The sequence below is a fragment of the Canis lupus genome, chromosome 22, assembly GCF_003254725.2.
Source record: "Canis lupus dingo isolate Sandy chromosome 22, ASM325472v2, whole genome shotgun sequence".
Lineage (NCBI taxonomy): Eukaryota > Metazoa > Chordata > Mammalia > Carnivora > Canidae > Canis > Canis lupus.
This window is the reverse complement of record NC_064264.1, coordinates 27,666,762-27,685,882: the sequence shown is the minus strand read 5'-3', so window position 1 is coordinate 27,685,882 and position 19,121 is coordinate 27,666,762. Positions and strand designations below refer to the sequence as shown.

The window sequence follows — 19,121 nt, the reverse complement described above, 5'->3', positions numbered from 1 at the left end:
ACTATCTTTTGAGCAGCTCCACTTGCCATTGGGAACCATGGAGCATGATGATGTTCCCTTCTTTAAAGAGCTAAATTTCTGCTGCCTGTTTGCTCAAGTTGAGCCTCCCGAAGGTGCCCTTCCACCTCATTTTCTAAACATGTCCCTCTTTTTATCTTCTTTATCATCTCTTAGTAAGCCTATAAAAGTGGAGGTTTGGGTATATAGGAGGTCACTCAAGAGCACTAAATATTTCTTTTGCCTTCGTGGATGTATCTTGCAAGAAGTTACTATGGCCGAGTTCAAAAAGGGTGTTGCCTGTGTTCTTCTCTAGGATTTTGATGCAAAAGAAACAAAAGCAAAAATGAACTATTGGGACTTCATCAAGATAAGAAGCTTTTGCACAGCAAAGGATACAGTCAACAAAACTCAAAGACAACCTACAGAATGGGAGAAGATATTTGCAAATGACATATCAGATAAAGGGCTAGTTTCCAAGATCTATAAAGAACTTATTAAACTCAACACCAAAGAAACAAACAATCCAATCATGAAATGGGCAAAAGACATGAACAGAAATCTCACAGAGGAAGACATAGACATGGCCAACATGCATATGAGAAAATGCTCTGCATCACTTGCCATCAGGGAAATACAAATCAAAACCACAATGAGATACCACCTCACACCAGTGAGAATGGGGAAAATTAACAAGGCAGGAAACAACAAATGTTGGAGAGGATGCGGAGAAAAGGGAACCCTCTTACACTGTTGGTGGGAATGTGAACTGGTGCAGCCACTCCGGAAAACTGTGTGGAGGTTCCTCAAACAGTTAAAAATAGACCTGCCCTACGACCCAGCAATTGCACTGTTGGGGATTTACCCCAAAGATACAAATGCAATGAAACGCCGGGACACCTGCACCCCGATGTTTATAGCAGCAATGGCCACGATAGCCAAACTGTGGAAGGAGCCTCGGTGTCCATCGAAAGAAGAGTGGATAAAGAAGATGTGGTTTATGTATACAATGGAATATTACTCAGCTATTAGAAATGACAAATACCCACCATTTGCTTCAACGTGGATGGAACTGGAGGGTATTATGCTGAGTGAAGTAAGTCAGTCGGAGAAGGACAAACATTATATGTTCTCATTCATTTGGGGAATATAAATAATAGTGAAAGGGAATATAAGGGAAGGGAGAAGAAATGTGTGGGAAATATCAGAAAGGGAGACAGAACGTAAAGACTGCTAACTCTGGGAAACGAACTAGGGGTGGTAGAAGGGGAGGAGGGCGGGGGGTGGGAGTGAATGGGTGACGGGCACTGGGGGTTATTCTGTATGTTAGTAAATTGAACACCAATAAAAAATAAATTAAAAAAAAAGCACTAAATATAATATAGGTGATCGGAGAGCCTCCCCCAACTTCATTTATGTCTTTACCCCCTGGAGTTCTGACAGTAGAAGAAGGCAAGAGCAGTGTTATAACTTTCAGAGGTCACTAACCTCAGGAAAAGGAGGGGCATACCTATCAGAGATGCATGAACTGCATTAATCCTCGATGCTCTGTGATGAAAACCAGTCACTTATTTATAAGCTTCTCCTGTGATTTTTAAATTTTGGCTAACTTTTTTTCTAGGCAGAAGGTGCTTTGTTCATTAAACAGATGTTTGCAATCTGCTACAAGTCAGGCCCTGTATTAGTTGCCAGGGCACAAAGAGAATTGGTACATGGTATCTGCTTGAGGAGCTTACATCTTTGAAGGAGATAGATGCATACATGGGCTGTGAAAAATACAAAATGGTCAAATATAGAATTTTGTATAGGAGAGTGGAAGACACTCTTAATTCCTCAGGAGGAAGGGACAGCTAAGAAAGAGTCAGAAAGGAAATGATGTCTGAGCTGAGTAAAAGAATGAGAAAACTGATCAAGATGGAGGGGATAACATGTCACAGAGATATGACAAAGGATGGTGTGATTGAGAACTATCCAATGCATCATGTCACTTGCACATGTGGTATCTAGGAAGGAGGGGGTGGATAGTGAGGTACAAATGTAGATATGTGCTGGAATGTACTCCATGCCAAAGTGTAAAATTTGTTTATTAACTTGAAGGCAGGAGTGAACAAGTATGGGAGCACAGTGGCTCCATAAAGTTTGTGTTTTTGGAAGATCTCTTAGGCTAGAATGTGGAAGTTGGACTAATGAAATCTAGGAGCAGGAGGTTATTCCATTTGTCTAGCAAGAGATGGTAAAAACCAGAGTTATAGCAAAAGGGAACAAGTTCAAGATGATTAGGAAACAACAGCACTTGGAGACTGATTATGAGTATGAAATAAGGAAAGTCCAGAACAATCTCCGGGTTAATGGCTTGGCAGTTGGGAAACAGTGTTGTAATCCAACGACATTGGAAACACTGAGAGAAGAGAGAAGAGTGAAGAGGAAATTAGAAGACCAAGTGATTAATTCCATTTTAGGCATGTGAGATCTGAAAATCCTCTGGGATGTCCAAGTGAAGATGTTCAGTATACAGTAAGAAAAATTGGTTTGAAGGTCAGCAACAGTGACTCAGCTGAAGATATTTGGGAAACATTGGTACCTAGTCTTTGGATTTAGATGTGATTTTCCAAGGAGAAATTGGGGCTTGAGAAGTTAACAGAGCCAAGGACAAAACCCCAAGGAGACCCAACTTTTTCAGGTGCAAGAAGAGCCTGCAGTGGAAATAGAAGATCACAAAGGAATGGACTGAGAGAGACAGGGGTATCTAATTGGAACTGTGTGCTGTTATGGAAGGCAGAAAGGGAAAGAGTTTGAGTTTTGTGAGAGAAGGTGAAAAAGAATTGATTTTATGTAGAAAGTAGGAGGTCACTAATTAAAAACAATTCAGGAGAGTAGTGGAAGTAGAAGCTAAATTGGAGTGACTGGTCTAGTGAACAATTAAAGGAGATAATGTAAATATTCGGTGTAAAGTCTGTAAAAACACTTTGTATACTGTAAATACACAAATATGCACCAGACTTTTGTTGATAGTCTTAGGCAGAACCTCTAGATTTGAACTATCTTTTGACATAATTAACCCATCAATATTTAATTTTCATGTCTCAATGATAATAAAATCAGATAAAGAATCAATAGATTCATAATAGAATCTACAACCATGTTTATCCTCAACACAAATCCTTCTACAATTTTATTCATCTGCAGGGAACACATTACCTTAAAAATATACCTGTCCATTTACTAAATAATTCCAGTTGTTAGAGGCCCTATCAAAATTTTCTGTTCTTATATCCTGGGTGCCCTTCTCCCCACCCCAGATAGTTCATGGGCCTTTCTTTCTTGCCTGCAAGCAGACCTCAGACACTTAGCCTCTACCACCAGTCACTCTGTTCCCTGGGATCTTCCCATCACCCCTGCCCTGGAATTTGAGGAGCGACAAACCATATCCTTAGCATTTCTTTACTTGCTCTTTTAATAGGCTGTCACATAGATCCTTTGTAATTTTCAAGGGTAGGGGGATTTTCTTGCTAATGACTAAAAAGAAATAAGCAATATATTTTTAAATGAGAAAATTTCAAAACTTCCAAAGTCTTAGAGTTAAGATTTTTGGTTCACAAGTAAGGTGTTAACTGAGTCATATCCTTCTATGCCTTTGTTGGGGCTTACTAAGTCACGTCTTTTATATCTCTTTCTTCTGATTCCATGTCCTCATGTTCTTTGTGACCTTTCTATCAGGAGAACTTGAAGGTGGCCTCAAGACAGACCATGAGGTCTCCCTTTGTCATGCCCCTGAAAATCCATAGGCTAAGTGATCCCCATTCCACTGGCCTCAGCTCTCAAAGAAATGATCACTTTTGTGTATTACCTCACAGTTGTTTCCCACATAGAGCTGAAATACAAATCCTAATTCTAAAATACAAATATTTTCCATCCTTCCCAGTTCAATCTCATTTGTTCATTTGATAATCTTATTTATTTATGTTCTTATATAAATCATTGGTTTAAATATAGACTTGAGCAGGACCAGGGAAAGAGTCCTGTGGCATGAAAAGTGGGAACCGTGTTTCCATGTTATAATCAGTCCACTAGCTAATGTTCTTTAGGAACAGCCATTCAAAATTTATAGACCTACTTAATCGTTTTATAATTCAGTTTCTATTATATCATTGTGTTCATAAGGCATTATGAGAAGTGCTTTCCTGAATTTCATATATACTATGTTGAAAGAGAATGGTGCAGCGGTTAAGAGCTTTGGATCTGGAGCCAGATATGCTGGTTTTGAATCTTGGCTCTTCAATTTACTAGCTTTGAGACCTTGTGCAAATTACTTAACCTCTCTGGGCCTCAGATTTCTTATCTATAAAATGAGGATAATATTAATATCTTATAGAATTTTCTCATAATATTTTCATGAGGATTAGATAAAATAATCCACATAAAGCACTTAACAGTATTTGACAGATAACAAGTGTCCAATAAGTGTTAGCTTTTAAAAATGTATAATGGTAGCTCTCAACTGGAGCAGGGGGTGAATATTGAATAATCAGAATCTCCCTGTGGGTGACAGGGACAGAGAATATACTTTGGAAAAGTGTTCCAGTTGATTCTAACACACCAATCCTACATCTTGGTGAAGAATCAGTCATATTTAGTTTTCCTCTTTTTAGCTGTATTGTTATTAAGAATGCAGAAAGATCCATTATAGGCTAAACTGTATCCTCCAGAATTCATTTGTTGAAGTCCTAACCCTTAGAATACGACTGTATTTGGAGGTAGGATCTTTAAAGAGATAATTAAATTAAAAGGAGGTCATTAAGCTGAGTCCTAGCCCAATATGATTAATGCCATTATAAGAAGAGGAAATTTGAACACGGGCTCAGAGACAAGACTATACGAACACATGAGGAGAAGATGGGCCACCTATAAGCCAAAGAGAAAGCTCCCAGAAAAAAACAACTATACCAATACCTTGTTCTCAGATTCTTGTTTCCAGAATTGCGAGAAAATAAACTTCTGTTTAAGTCACCCGGTGTATGGTACTTGGTTATGGCAGCCCTAGCAAACTAATACATAATGCAATTGATTCCACTTTGTGACTAGGGTGTTTTTAAGGATTTCCAAGCTATTCCTTATTTATCCTTTCTAGAACTGTGTCTAGAATCAATAACTCACATGGTTTGCAAGATCTGTTTTCTTTGTCTTTTTAAAGATCAGATATGTACATATACACAGCCTCTCAGCACCTCTCTTGTCTACCACACATCACCAACACAAGCTCTTTTTGTATCTGGGATGTAATCTGCATGTGTAATGAGATCCAAGCTCATTGAGAGTAATTACATACTCTCTTTTTATCCCTTAACCAGTCTCAGGCTTCAGTAAACCTTTCTGAAGTGTGTTCCCTCTTTTCAGCCAATCATGTTATCATGTTGATGATAAAAGCAAATTAGAATGTGGGCAAGCCCATCTTCTCTCTGTCAGCTTTCACAATCAGTGAGCTTATGAAATTTGTTTTTGTTCTGAATATATTTAATTTTGTAGACTCTTGAATTTTTGTTAGCTTTTTCTTAATCAGGGCTTTATTCCATCTACCTTGTTGTAACAGGTTAAAGACCCTCTTCTGTACTTTTTGGACTATCTTTCCTGTATCTTTTGTGTGATGGAAGCATTGAACTCAGAATCAAAACATAAGAGGCCATGAGTTACTTCTGATCTGGGTCAAGTTGCTTGATCTAAGTTTCTTAACATATAAAATATAGTTTAAAAATACTCCATCTTATAAGGAAAGCTGTTATAGAATTATAAATTATAAAATGTATGCAAAAGCACTTTGAAATTATGCATTTCAGATCTACACAAGACCTTATTGTCATTATTACTATTATTATTAGACATATCCTTTAATTTCTGAATTCAAGAGATATTTATGAAGCCACATCAGTTTCTAAATTTACTTTTCATGTTTATTTATTATGTTTTTTAAATTTATTTATTTATTTATTCATGAGACACAGAGAGAGAGAGAGAGAGGCAGAGACACAGGCAGAGGGAGAAGCAGGCTCCATGCAGAGAGCCTGACATGGGATTCGATCCCAGGTCTCCAGGACCACGCCCTGGACCAAAGGTAGAGCTAAACTGCTGAGCCATCCAGGCTGCCCATTTTTATTTATTTTTTAAGAATAGTACACACCTAAGTTTGCATCGTATGGTGACAAATTGCTTTTCCCCTCTAACCTTCAATGGAAGGAGAGAAATAGTACATTTGACAGCAAGAGACACCATTCATTTCTCATAGACTAAATGAAAGATCTAATTTTGTAGAGGTTTGTGTTTTGATATTTTCATGAACGACATCATGGCACAGTGGAAAGAGGTCATGCTTTGGAGTCAGCCAGACCTAAAACCTGGTTGTGCAGCAACTAAACTGTTTGGTTTGATCAAGTCTCTGAACTTTGCCTCTCTGAGTCTCCATTTCCATAGTGAAAAGTAGAATGAATAAATAACTACCTCAGGGTTCAATTACATAACTTATCTCTAGTGCCTGGTATATCATGCCTGTTTCATAAATACTGGTCTTCTTCGTTCTAATACAATTTTACATAACTTACATTAATTATTTTATTATGCTGACTTTTTATAATTTTCAAGGGGCAAATTCCAAATCATAATCAAAAAACATTTCTTGCTTATCCACTGTTTAGGGGACTGGGCTTCAAGGTAAAGGAACAAAGAGGGAAGACACGATCCCCCCTTCTGCAAGGGGATTGTAATCTAATTGGAGAGGCAAAACACATCCAGAAGACAGTAAGGGGCAGAATATGACCATGTGTAGGCTCAGAATGAAATAATTTTAATGAGAAAAATAGAAAGAGAAGACTTTCACAAGAAGGAATGAAAGATGAAATCATGCTAAATACAAAATGCTGTGTTGTAATATCTAATGCTGCTTATTCCAAAATTATGAGTAGCTCAATATTTAGAGGAGAAGGCAATAAATAGAAAATCAATGCAATGAAAACAACAATTTATATATATTTTTATTCTATTTTTCTTCTATGAGAAATATGCTCCAAGATCTCATTATACTGGAATAAAATTAATTTCCTTTCAACAAGAACTTAAACTATTCCATTTTGTTGTACTATATAGAATGGTGGGAAGTTACTAAAGATACAGACTAAATTTAAAGACTTTGTTCCCTCTCATTTGAATTCAGTGTAGTAAATATGAGACATAATTATACTAACAGTCAATGGAAACTCATTTCTTGTTGACACAGCTACATTTCTGTAAACTCTTTCTCATTATTGAAGTTATTTATCCAGGGTCTTAAAAAAGAAGAAAAAGCCAGCTGATGAATAAGACAGTACTTACTAAAACAAGAACCAAATAAACCTGCCTTGATCACATTCATGAGGTCATTCAATTGAACTATATTTCATGCAACCTGGAACACAATAGTGCAAATCTCTGAACGTTGTGGGGATAATCAGGGTAGAGAATTTATTGTGGGGGCGATTAAAAATTGCATCAGAGAAATAATGATCTGTCCTTTAATTACTTTCCTTTGTAGTGAGCTTAGATCAATATCAACTGTTTGTTTTATTCGAGCTCCTTTATTTTTCCTTTTTAAAGAAGACATGGCGTGACTATGCAAGTACAAGAACTAAGAGAAACTCCTGAGCACTTGGCAGGCAAGGTAGAAAGCATGATAAAAGTTTCATACATTTGGTCCCTGCAAGGGAAGCCTTGTGCTGTGGCAAAAACTTAACCAGTCATCCCGAATAAGAATTATAATAAGGTCAACATCTTTTATCCAATTGTTACTGTAGAGTGATAAAAACCATGATAAATATATGAAAATGGAAAGGTTTCAGGGTTTGTGTTTTTAACACAGATTGGTGTTTTTAAGTAAATTTTCTGAGTGTCCTCTGGAATGTGGCTATCCAGTAGAGTAGCCTAATTAATTGCCACTTATAGTCTTTCACTGGGTTCCCATTGTTAGTACTAAGTGTTAATATGATTATTGTCGTTTTATTTTTTGCCAAGAAAAATGAGGAAATGAACATTAGCTTTTTAAAAACAAAGGATCCACCAGAAGCAAACCCAAAGTTCCCATCCCATGCCAAGTTGGAAAGAACCTATAGAAGTGAAAGAAAACATCCTTTGAGGGTGGCCTGTGTTGAAGGCATATCATGTGATCTGCTAGGGACATTGCACTTGGTTCCTAACACTGATGTCACAGACAAATAAGAGCACATACTTCATTTGGGTGTGGCATCACACTGAGGCAAATCCAATTTAAGTAGATTAAATTAGATTTCTTTGAATGGGAAAATTTGTACATGACTTGGAAGACAAAACAGAAACAGTCTAGGTGTTTGTGCTAATGCTATAATGGACATAATTCCTCCCTGCAATGGGAATAAAATTGTGACCTTCTTCACAGGATGGTGTCCCTGCACTGGAGGAGGCACTCTGTCAGCCAGAGTGGTGAAACAGTTTTGAAAAAAGTTACAGGGCCATATTGCTAGGTCATGCTGTCCCATCTCATCCCAGCCAGTGGTAAATTTACACAGGGATTTCTCTTGTGATTTTTGTGGCCTCACATTTTCCAACCCATTGGTAGGTAGAATGCTTAAGAATTAAGAACATGGACTCTGGGGGCAGACAGTTTGGATTTGAGTCCTTCCTTTGCTATTTACTGGCTGTATGAACCACTGTGTGCCTCAGTTTCCCCACCACTGCCTTTCTCATTATGTTGTTGTGAAGATTAGATAAGATGATACAAGTAGTAGAATAGTAACCAGTATGGTAAGTGCTCAGTAAATGTAAGCATATAAGAAAGATTATAAAATCATATTTCATTTAAATGCTCAGGCAATGAAGTATTTTGTAAATAGTCAAGAATTAAATGGAAACTTCTTTTTGTCAAATCCTTATAAATATTACTCCAATCCACCTAGAAATGTATTTATGACATTTCCTAAGACTAATGTAATAAAAAATAATGTAATCACTGTTGATAATCTTGCAATGCCTCAAAACATCCTTCTGGACACATTGATCATTATAAAGAACTAAAAAACGTATGAGAATTTGGAATCAAGAGTCATTAACCCAAGTAATCCCCTTGAAGATTTAAAAAATTTTAATATACATCTTATGTAATATTGCCCACCCACAATACAATTTTCCTCTAAAGACAGAAAACAAGACATAAATCCAACTGGATGGTTTGTTAGTTGTTTATAACTAACAGAAATTTCACTATATTCTCAAATTGTCCAGACTTTCTTGCATATTCACATCCTTTAAATATGGGCTTTTTAAGTACATTTCTCAAAAAGTGACATTTCTTGTTTTTGTATAAATTCATATACAAAAGATGGATACTTATAATACACAGCTGAGATATATTCAGAAATTTAAATACCTTATTTGATAAATAAGAAAGAATAAAATTATATGAATTTAAGTTTCAACCCAAAAAGCTAAAAATGTAGGAACAAAATAAACCCAAAAGAAAGCAGGAAAAAGGAATTCATTACTATAAAAGCAGATAATAATAAATTAGAAACCAGAGATAAGTAGGATTTATAAAAATCTAAGATCAGCTTCAGTAGAAAGTATAGAAAAAAATCTGGCTGTTTGAATCATGAAAAACAGAAAAGTTTACAAATATACAACATTGTAAGAAAGCTCATATGTCTATAGACCCATAGAAAGTTAAAGCTTACACAAGAAAAAAAAATAATAAAGCTTACACAAGAACACTACCCACAATTCTTTGCTAATCTATTTGAAAAATGATGAAATACATATTTTTCCAGGAAATAAATGAATTAAAAATATAAACAGAGAGAAGTTAAAAGGAAAACAAGGAACAAGGAACCACAAAGGAAATCAACAAAATTGCCAGAGAATTGATTCTTTTCCTGCACCTCCCCATAGGTCTTGTGATAAACTGTAGGAAAATCTTTTTAGAATATGCCAATGAAGCTATTACAGAGTACCTAAAAGTATGGATATTGTAGTTCATTCATTACATGTGGCTAGCATAATCTGCTACCAAAACTTTACAAAGATAGCAGAAATAAGATTATAGGATACAAAAATCATAAATGAAAATCCATCAGGGCATAAAAAAATAGCACTTATTTTAGGAATACTGTGATAGGTCAACATTAGGAAATATATTAATATAATTTACCATATTGATAGGACAAAAAAGACTAATAAGCACATAAACTCATTACAGTAAATGTTAAAAATGCTTTTGATGAAATTAAACACTCCTTTTTAAATTTACAACTCCTTGATAAACTAGAAATAGAATGCTTATATAATGACAAAGTATACTTATCACAAATCAAAGCCAACTTTATTATATGTATGATGAAAAAAAAAGAAACTTACAATAAAATCATATTTACTATTTTTCAGTATTATTCTGGAGTCTTACCTGATGAAAATAGCAAGCAAAAGTAGTAAGTATACCTCTTAGTTATACAAAATTACTAATTACAGAGTATAAATTCACCACCTAAAAAACCCAAGATAATTCATTGAAAACTACTAGATCTAATAACTGAGCTTAGGGAAGAGGTCAGATGCAAAATAGAGATAACAACACAGTGAAGAGCTTTCCTTGTGCCAGTAATAATCAGTGGATGGGCAATAAAACTGTGAGCATCTAACGTTTGCTAAATGTAGGAAAACATGAGTGGAGAAACCAAATATCGTACAAATGACCATACATATTAGTAATCAAAGAAAGGTAAATTGAGATGACAAATAGTATTTTGCTTTCTAAACTAGCAAAGACCACACTATGATAATTATTTGTGCTGGTGAATGCAACAAAATATGCATTCTCATTTATATCATTTGCAGGGATGTAAATTAATACAACTTTACCAGAAGGTAATTCTAAAATTTATTTCAAAATCCTAAAATAGGTATATATATAATTTTTTTTTAAAATAGATATATTTTTGACATAGAAATACCCTTCTAGAAACCTGTCGTTTGTTTCAGCAAAGGTGTTATTCTATTATTTCCCTTTTTTTTTATTCTATTGTTTTCTAACTTCCATCACTTTATTTTAAAAATCAGACATCACGCTATTGTTTTAATGTAGCTTCTTTGTAGCTTATGTTTCCTTTTTCTCTGGTTATCTCTACAATGTTTGGTTTGGTTTTGGATTTCAGTAGTTTTGCTATGCTGTGACTCAGTGTAGTTTCTTTATATACATATTTTTTGGAGAGTTTATAGTGCTTCTTGAATCAGTAGCTAGGGAGTTGTTACAGTTTTAGAAAATTGAACACCATTATAATGGTGCTGCTCTTCAGCTTCTGGGCCCGAAGCCTTCTTCCTAAAAGAGAAAGTGGTACCAAAGGCTTAGCTTGCCTTTTTGGTATCTTTTTGCACTTTTCTGCCATCTGAGGTCTTTTCACTCTGCTCTTGGCTGCCTTCATAGCCTTGAAATCCAATTTTTGTCTCTCTAGCACCTTGATGCTTCTTTGCCAGTTAGCATATTTCCTTTCAGCTTCTCAGCTCTTAGACATAGCCCAATTATAAACCGGCAAATGACTCAAAGGAAAAAGTAGCATGAAGTGTTGAGCTCATCTTCATGTGCTTCCTTTCCCTTTGGTATCTTAGACCCTACAGTCTTTACTGTCTGCTTTGGGAGTTTTCTGCTGCCTTCAAACAAATGCTTTTGGCTGTGTGTGTGTGTATGTATTTTATTGAATTTTCTAATTGTTATCTGGTGGAGAGTTTGATAAAAAGCCAGTAATTTTTAACAGGAAGGGATATCCTCTTTGGGACCATTCTTTTTTGTTGTTTTTAAGATTTTGTTTATTTCTTCATGAGAGACACAGAGAGAGGGGCAGAGATATGGGCAGAGGGAGAAGCAGTCTCCCTGCAGGGAGCCCAATGCGGGACTCAATCCCAGGACCCTGCGATCACGCCCTGAGCCAAAGGCAGACGCTCAACCAGAGCCACCCAGGGACCCCATCTTTGGGACCATTCTTGACTCCTCTTTCTCGCACACTCCGCTGCTAGTCACCAAATCATGTTGGCTCAAGCTTCCAAATATGCTCAGTCTCCCTACATCTTACCATCTGCACTACTACAACTCTAGTCCAAGCCACCTTCGCATCTCACCCTATTACAGCAATAGCCTCTTCACTATTGACCCTGTTTGAGCCCTTGCTCACTGTCATCACTTACAGCACAGAAGACTGAATAACCTGTTGAAAACTTAAGTCACTCCTCTACCAAAGCACTACAGTGGTCACTTCTTTCACTCAGAATAATTCCAAAGCGAGTGTTGTGGTTCAACAGATTGTATTTTCCAAAGATGACCACATAACATATCTCTTGTCCACAAACTTTTATAAAGCCTTGACATTCCCCCACCAGGAAATGAAACCTATGTCCCTTCTCACCGAAGCTGTACCAACCTTTAAAGCGGCCCTGACCAAGAAGTACGTCAGCAGTGATATGCTGTGACTTCAAAACTAGGTCATATAAATGCCATGCATTTCTTCCTTATTCTCTTGGAAGTCTCACACTTGGAATGCAGCCATCATTCTGTGAGGAAGTCCAAGACATCCATGGAGAGATCATGAGGAGAGGAAATAAGGCATATGGCCCCTAGTTCTGACTGAGCTCCCAGCCAACACCAATTTGCCAGGCATATGACTAAGACATCACTTAAGTGGATGATCCAGCCTCTCCTTGAGCAGCACTGTTTGATGCTATGTGGAGCAAAGACTAGCCATTTGCTTAAATCCCTGTCTACACTGCGCGTTTGTAAGCAAAATAAATGCTTACTATTGTTTAAAGTCATAGGGTTGAAGGTAGTTATGTAAAAATATATAACCACTATTGATGACCTACGGGATCCATTATAACAAGATTCCCCATTACCTTTCTGACCTCAGCTCTGCTACCTTTCTTTCATCTATTCTCTGACTTTGGTTTGTCTAACATTCCCCTACCTCAAGGCCCTTATGCTAGTTCTTATGTTTGCCTGGAATATTTTTCTCCCATTTATCCCCATGCTTTACTCCCCTACCTTCATTTGAGCTCAAATATGACCTTATCAGTGAGAACTTTTTTGGTTGCTTTTCTTTTCTTCATAACATTTATCACCAATTTATAGATTATATAGACTTTACTTATTTGGGTTAATCACCTGTCTGACCCCATAGGAACATAAACTAAATGAAGGAGCAGATTTTTCAGAGTGCCATGTGCTTAGGATGGCTAAGTCATAGGGAATAATAAAATATTTTGAAAAAATAAATTTATTTTTAATTTTGCTGTGTTGACTAGTTCAGTTATTCACCTCTTTTTGCTGCACATACACCCATTAAATAAGTAGGTTACATATAGATACTGAGAATTCCCATGAAATCTCAGTCTGCAAAATGTATTCACCACTCTCAGAGAGTTCATCTGTTTTCTCAAACATTACACATAACCTGAGGATGCATTTGCTTCTGTATTCAGCCTGCCAGTTTCCCAAGACCAAACTGCATCTGCTTCAGTCTCAAAGTGGCCAAAGTGGGACAGCCCGGGTGGCTCAGGGGTTTAGCACTGCCTTTGGCCCAGGGCCTGATCCTGAAGACCCAGGATCAAGTCCCATGTCAGGCTCCCTGCATGGAGCCTGCTTCTCCCTCTGCCTGTGTCTCTGCCTCTCTCTCTCTCTCTCTCTCTCTCTCTCTCTGTGTGTGTGTGTCTCACAAATAAATAAATAAAATCTTTTAAAAAAAAGTGACCAAAAGTCTCCCTTAAGGTCCTTTCCGTCAATTCGTTTCTCTTCACTGGTGCCAGCCCTTTTTCCTTCCCAACCAGACAAGTCTTAGGGTAGCTTCAGTTCCTGTCTTTTAGAAAAACATAGATTGCACAGTTGTTCTTGTCTACCAAAGAGTAGACAAGACTTTCCACCAAAGAGTCTACTTTCCATGCCTCTAAAGTTGCCAAGGAAAACCTAAATCCTTCACCATTGTTGCTTATATTCTCTCCCTCTAGTTTTCATCTACTTATGCAATCTGAGCAACACTGTTTCTTCTGTTTCCAATGAATTCTAAAGTGCCTTTCTGTTTAGCTTGAATCTGCCCTCTCTATCTTACAACCATATTATATAGTCTTGTTACCATATGTAATCAGAATAAACGAGCAGTACTTTCAATTTCTCCCTTAAATATTGAGAAGTAAAAAATTAATAGGAGTCATTTGATTGGAGCAAGTACACCCCCGTTCTACATATAATCATTGATACAAAGGGAAATGTGAAAGGGAACTTGCATGAAAAATGTCTGAATTGTTTTTATTTGCTCTTAAAATGATTCCTACTAGAGAATACTTGACATAAGTGGCAGATTATGAAGGTTACTGTCCCTGGAGCTAAAGAACCAAAATCATCATAGACTCCAATGACTCAAATCCCAGCATCATAGCCCAAAAGGGCTCCTGTTTTCAGTCTCTTTATTTTCCATAAAACATATGGACATAGGATTTATTTTACTTAGGAGATTCTGAAATAGAAATAAAGAAACCTTCCAGATCTGATTCTGATTCTGATTCTTTGCTTATTCTCTGATTAAGGCCCTCCAAAAAGAACATTGCTCTTGTCTCTAGATTTCCTTTTAAGTCAACTTATCATTCTAAAACTAATCTCTTGGGTCAAAAGATATTAAATACAAAAAAAATATTATAGGAGACTTGCCAAGAGGTTAGACTACCTATCAAGTGGCAATAGTATTACTGTACTTAGCCTGAACCTATGATTTTCTTAGACAGTTATAATTGAAATTAACATTTGAAAACATGTATCTGAAAAATGAATTAAGAGACATGACTAACTTAACGTTTGAAATGTGTGAAAGTCAAGGATAGCAAAATGGATAAATTAGAAGGTATAGATCCAATGTAATTGAAGAGTTATGATTAAATCAAGGAACAAAGATCAAAGACAGAGAGTACTTCTAGCAGATGAATTTCATACTTATTTAAATCTGAGAACTTAAGTAAGACCCAACATATTATTTGAACACTCTTATACCTCAGTATTTTATTTTTCTCATTACTTTTGAGTCTTCTTAAATAATTGGGGAGTCTGCTGCTCTTCTTCTTTGTTTTGGGAGTTATATTTTAAAAAAAAATCTTTCCATGGGTGCCAGCAGTGTTCAAAATGACCCCTTCAAACTCAACAGTTTTGCAGCATTGTACCTCAAATGGAGAAGAAAAGGACTATTAACTGAGGTTCTGTTGATTTTCATACAATATTGCAAGAGCAGTGGTGTACCACTCACCCCCTTCTATGAACACAGAACTCTTTCCTGAATCTACTCTCAAGGCTGAGAAGCTGTGGGCAGAGTCTCCGTGTTGACTTACACTCTAATTCCACTAATTTTTTAATAAGAAAATTTACTCTTATCCCCATAAGATGATAATTAGAAAATGTGGATTGACTTCCTTCTCTCTTAGGATAAACTCTGCCCTAAAAGAGAGCTACAGGGAAGAAGTTCTCTCTAGGGAACCTCTTACTGTGATCCTCCTTAATCACTCCTATTGGCTTCCACTTACAGTTCCCATGGCAGCTCCTCCCCTGTGAGTGAGCTTCTTTGAGTAGTGGTTGATAATAGTACTTCTCTTTAGCTAAGTCTTCCATAGTGTAGGGTCATCACTGTTTCTTACTTCCTCATATACCAAGAACTGGGAGTATGACTTCACCATATAAAGAGAGCCATTCTTACTCTATTCAGCCTATCGGGACCATATAATTCTTACAAAGATGTCCACGGTCTTATATAGTTGCTTGGGGATGCAAATCTACATGGAACTGCAAGACATCACACATTTAACAGCTTTTTAATAATCATTTATGATTCCCAGAGGCAGGTTACAGATTCTCTAACTCTCTTTAGCTTGGGGTTATCTTTTATACTCCCCAAGAATATCACTTCATGGGCAAGGTAATGTAGAACTCTTCACTTCCTCCTAGAAGGTGGAAGACTAGAGTATTTGGCAGACAAGCCACATTCCTCTTCAGACATTCCTCCATAGGGCATTGGAACAACAAGTACCCAGAGCCTAAGAAAAATGACTAGGTATCCATAGTTCCACAGGATAGGTATGCAAAATAAATTCTTTACATTCTATGATACAGCTTTGTGCACATTCACACGTGTACTTTGTGACATTTGCCTCTCTCAGTGTATGTGTGTGTAAATACATAGAAAATATTAATTATTCAAGTGGGGTGTGTGTGTGTGTGTGTGTGTGTGTTGTGTTGTGTTGTGTTGTAAATCCCTCAAAATACCATGTACTCTTTCTCTCTTTCTCCCCCATTATGGCTATAACTAGATTCCAAAACTAAGTCCAACGTTTATATCTGAGGTCTAAGGTATAAGCGGGATAATAAATATAGAATATGAGGACAGGAGGCAGGAGAGTCTGCAAAAAAAAAGCCCTGGGTTGAGCTTTAAAAGAGGTTTAGTGTCTGCTGTGTCATAGATATAATTCTGACTTTGATGATTTGGTTTGCATATCTAGAAAATAGAAATGATGACATATATCCAGTGGAATCACACATGTGCTCAAAATACACTCCAATGTGTAGAGAAAATGCGCTATTTTTTTCCTGTAACTAATTTGATTTCCTCCATAAGTTTCTACAATGCTAGGTAGTGAAATATTATAGACCAAGTCAGTAAGACTTTTCTGATTGAATAATTTATACAATGTCATTAGATAAATTCTCAGTCTCATCCAGATAGAATTCAGACTTTCTTTTTCTGAACTCTCCTTTGCTGCTTTCAAGGATGGTGTTTGGACACATAAGAAAATATGGTTCAAGTGATCTCATGGTGGTAGGGTAGACAGAAGGTCCTCAGTTCCTCTGGGCTATGCCTGGACTGGTCTGGGAGTGTCTTCTATTGAGGCCTGATGCTTTTATAACTTGTGGGCTGGTCTCTCAGACAGGACTTGACCATACTCTCCAAAGGCATGACTCCCCTTACCTCTTAAATGATATGGTTGTGACTCCACACTGTCCTTGTCAACTCTCTAGCTCTTGGCTTTGGCACTAGTTTGCCCCCACCAGAGTAACTCCAACCAAAGTTATCTATCTCAACTCTCAGATAACTGCACCTCACCCCCACTTTGAGGACACACTAGAACTTCTGAATTCTGTATATTCGATTTGTGACTTGAGGTTATCTTGGGTGCATGCATCCCCTCTCTCTGCACACCATACTGTGCTATATTCCAAGATTGCAAAGACAGCTTGCAAAATTATTTTCTCTGAGAATCATAAATAGGAAGCTTGACCGAAGCCTTTCTTTCCTGAGTGCTTTTCTCAGTGTATTTCAGGTGCTTTTTTCCTTACCTCTTAATCTTCAATTGAGAAAGGGGAGGTCAGGAGTGTGTGACTTTTACTCTGCTTCTTCTTGCACTCTCTTCTTTTCTCTTTATACAATATATGTATTAGAAGAGGAACGAATACCTCTCCCTCCTCCTGGAGGGAGGCTTAATGACAATTAAGCCAACCTAAACATGTAGGCTTAAAATAATAGTGGTTACAAAAGATTCTAATTAGCTAAAGTAATCTTGAGAAAGAAAAAAGCTGGAGGCATCACACTTCCTGATTCAAACTATTTTTACAAAGCTGTAGTAATCAAAACAGTATGGTATTGGTATAAAAACATACACATAGACCAGTGGAATAGAACAGAGAGTCCAGAAATAAACCAATGCATATACAATCCATTGATCTTCAACCAATGTGCCAAAAAAACCCACAAATGGGAATGGATAGTCTCTTTAATAAGTGATATTGGGGAAATTGGATATCCACATGCAAAAGAATGGAACTGAATGCTTATTATACACCATGTGCAAAAATGAAATCAGAAAGGAAGGAAATTTTGCCATTTGTGAAAACATGGGTGATCCTGGAGAATATTATGCTAAGTGAAATAAGCCTGATACAGAAAGACAAATACTGTATATTTTATATTAGTCTGTATGGTATAACTTACATGCAGAATCTAAAAAAAGTCAAGGTATAGATCCAGAAAGTAGAGTGGTGGTCACCAGAGGCTGGAGAGTGGGGGATAGGGGCTGATATTGGTCAAAGAATACAAACTTTTGGATATAAGATAAATAGGTTCTGGGACTCTAATGTGTAGTATGATGATTATAGTTAATAATAATGTATTATATACTTGAAATTAGCTAAAAGAGTAGATCTTAAATGTTCTCACCAACACAAAATGCAAAAAGGTGATGGATGTGTTAATTAATGATTGTGGTAATCATTTCACAATGTATATTATATTAAATAATTACATTGTATACACTAAGTATATATAATTTTATTTGCTAATTATATCTTAATATATAATAAGATGAAAAAATTAGAAGCTTATTGCTTATACATATACATTCCATGGTAGTATTTGGGTAGAGGTACAATGGTGTTTCAGTTTTCTCTTGACACATAATAAATTATGTCAAAATTTAGCAGCTTAAAACAGCACTTGTTTTTATTGTATTTCAGGATTTTGTGAATTCAGAATTTGAGATTCTGCTGGTCAGTTCTCTGCTCTACATGGTATCAGCTGGGCAAGCTCAGCTAAGTCTAGAAGATAGACTTCCAGTATAACTTACACATAATAGCTGGCAAGTTAAAACTAGTTTCCAGGGGCCTCTTTCTTCTTAGGCTTCCTAAAAGTATGGTGACAGAGTTCCAAGAAGCCTTGAAGGAAGCTTCAAGGTAGTCTCACAATGGCATTTCATTCTGTTAAATGGTCAATTAAATTAGCCCAAATTGCACAGAAGTGGAGGAATAGGCTCTGTCTCTCACTGGGGAACCACATGTCCATGTGGGTAGGGAAGAAACTGAGAGTGGCCATCTCAGAAAATAAGTTGCCATATGCTCCATGCAGTCATTCAGGGGTTCAGTGTGGCAGTTACTCTGCCATGTAGCTCACAAGGACATCTTGAAAGTTTTCCTCATCCCAGAAATCTGTAAGAAGAAAGAAGCATATGTGGGACATTTTAAAATATTGTCTGGAAATGACACACAGCTTTTCAAGTTATCCATGGGCTACAATGTAGCC

General features: G+C 36.7%; 1 long non-coding RNA gene across 1 annotated transcript in view; it reads left to right on the top strand.

Annotated features, from left to right (window-relative positions):
* Positions 1–18,870, top strand: part of LOC112656102 (uncharacterized) — a 39,243-nt gene extending 20,373 nt beyond the window's left edge. The window contains exons 2-3 of the long non-coding RNA XR_003134118.3: positions 10,426–10,469; positions 18,560–18,870. This is a non-coding gene — a long non-coding RNA (uncharacterized LOC112656102). The remainder of the gene's footprint in view (positions 1–10,425; positions 10,470–18,559) is intronic.
* The last annotated feature ends 251 nt before the right edge of the window (positions 18,871–19,121 follow it).